Source organism: Rhinopithecus roxellana, chromosome 6, assembly GCF_007565055.1.
Source record: "Rhinopithecus roxellana isolate Shanxi Qingling chromosome 6, ASM756505v1, whole genome shotgun sequence".
Taxonomy (NCBI): Eukaryota; Metazoa; Chordata; class Mammalia; order Primates; family Cercopithecidae; genus Rhinopithecus; species Rhinopithecus roxellana.
The window spans coordinates 73,376,483-73,378,530 of NC_044554.1; the positions used below are offsets into that span (position 1 = coordinate 73,376,483).

Below are 2,048 nucleotides of genomic sequence, written 5' to 3' on the forward strand. Positions count from 1 at the left end.
CCTGATATGTATTCAGATCAGCACTTTGAATAAAAGGTTTATTCAAAGCAAATGCAAAATTCCAGAGCAATATTATGTCTTTTCTTTTTTAAATTTAGAGATGGGGTCTCACATGTTGTCCAGCTGGAGTGGAGTGGCTATTCACAGGCCAGATCATAGCACACTGTTGCCTTGAACTCCTGACTTCAAGCAATCCTTCCAGCTCAGCTCTGGAGTTTATAAGATTACAGAGATGCACTACCATGCCCAGCCCTAGCATTGGGTCACCTTTTGACCAACGGCGTTCAAAGATATGATTGGATAGATCCCTTAAGGTTAAGCCTCAAGCATTATTCTTAAGGCTGTAAGTCACAGGTCTTGCTAGAGTTAGAATGCTTTTAAACTAGCGAACGTGAATTACCTGGGGATTTTGTTAAAATGGGGATTCTGATACTGTAAGGCCAAAGGGAAGCCTGGGATTTTACCTTTCTGACAAACTCCCAGGTGATGCTGATGCTGTTGGACCTTGGACCTCAACTTTACTTGAGTAGTAAAGTTCTAAAGTTAATTTAAGCAATCCATGTCTTGATGACCTCGAATTTTATCAAGAAAAAAACGCTTTTCATTACTCAAGTCAGCAAGGTATGTCACCAGTTTCACCAACAAAAAGCCATTTTAGGTATCCAGCAACCCATTAGCAAAATATTGGTTATTGATCCAAGACAAAAATTTCAGAAGAGCTCTGTTAGTCACTGCCCAAGTATAACCCTCTCTGATAGCATACTGCAGCTAGATTGCATCAGGACTGTGCATTTGTGATTAACATGCCAGCTGACCACTGCTCACATATGCTTTTTAAATAGGTACTTGGGTGTTGGTTTAATATAAGTCATATATATGCACAATATGTTACATTGCTTATACCAAAGAGTTTCAAAGTAAATTTTAGGCATCATGACTTTTGGTCTATTTTGCCTTTCATCTTTTAGTAACCAATATACACAGTCTATGTAATTTTATAATTGTGTGATCGATTGATACTAGGATGAGGGAGAACCCAAATACTAAAAGGTTGACCTGAAATGGTGCATGGAGAGATATAGAATATAGAGGTGACCTGCTAATAGATAACCCCCAAATTAGCAATGAAAATCTTTTTTGTTGTTGTTGTTGTCCCAGATTTATTGAAAATAATAGATCATTGCAGAAAAAAGTCAAACAGGTCTCTGAGGCGTTTTGAAATTCATCCCAACTGTAGGCTGAGTGAACTGCAGGTTGGACAGACTGCCGAAGTCCAAAAGCTTCAGCATTTCCTTAGTGTCAGGATCTGCTTCAATTATCTCCTGATCCAGGGCTGAGACCTCAGGAACATAATTGTCTCTGCTTTCTCTGTCCTCCTCCTGCAGCTTGATGGAGATACCTCTTACTGGGCCTCTCTGAATCCGCTTCATCAGATGCGTGACATGGCCTGCTATCTTGCTGTGGAGCTTCTTGCTGGGGATAATGGCGATCTCCTCGCGCACACACTTGTTTGTGTGGAAGTTGTCGCCCAGGCGCATGTAGTACTTTTCTATGATGACCCGGGCCACCTTCTTCACGGTTTTGCTGCGAACGCGGCCCATGTTGGTGGGTCCTTGGTAAAAGAGTGCAATGAAAGTTTTAATGGTCATCTGAATTCTCTCTGATAGTAATGAGAGAAGTTATTTGGTGCCTTCAAAATGTATTATTTGAAGGCAAGAGGTTGTGTCTAGAACTAGGCTTCCATAGTAATGACAGGCTTTTGGGCCTAACGATTCAAAGATTGTATAAACCAGCATAGATAATTTCTAGCAAATGATTTAGAATTAGTGTCAGAAAATATGATTGAAGAGGTTTGACTCATTTGGATTCCTATTAGTCATTTAATAATTTTGTCTTTGTGCTTTTATTTGTAATGTAACGAAGCACCATCATTGCATTGTTGAGATGATCAAAAGAATTACTAGAAATAACATGCTTTGAAAAAATAAGCATAAAATTAGCATTTCACATTTAAAATAATATTCAACTTCTTATAAATCATTTCATTA

At 38.9% G+C, this 2,048-nt stretch overlaps 1 pseudogene; it reads right to left on the reverse strand.

The window, feature by feature from the left end:
- Positions 1 to 1,193: 1,193 nt before the first annotated feature.
- Positions 1,194 to 1,601, reverse strand: LOC104658634 (annotated as a pseudogene).
- Positions 1,602 to 2,048: the final 447 nt, after the last annotated feature.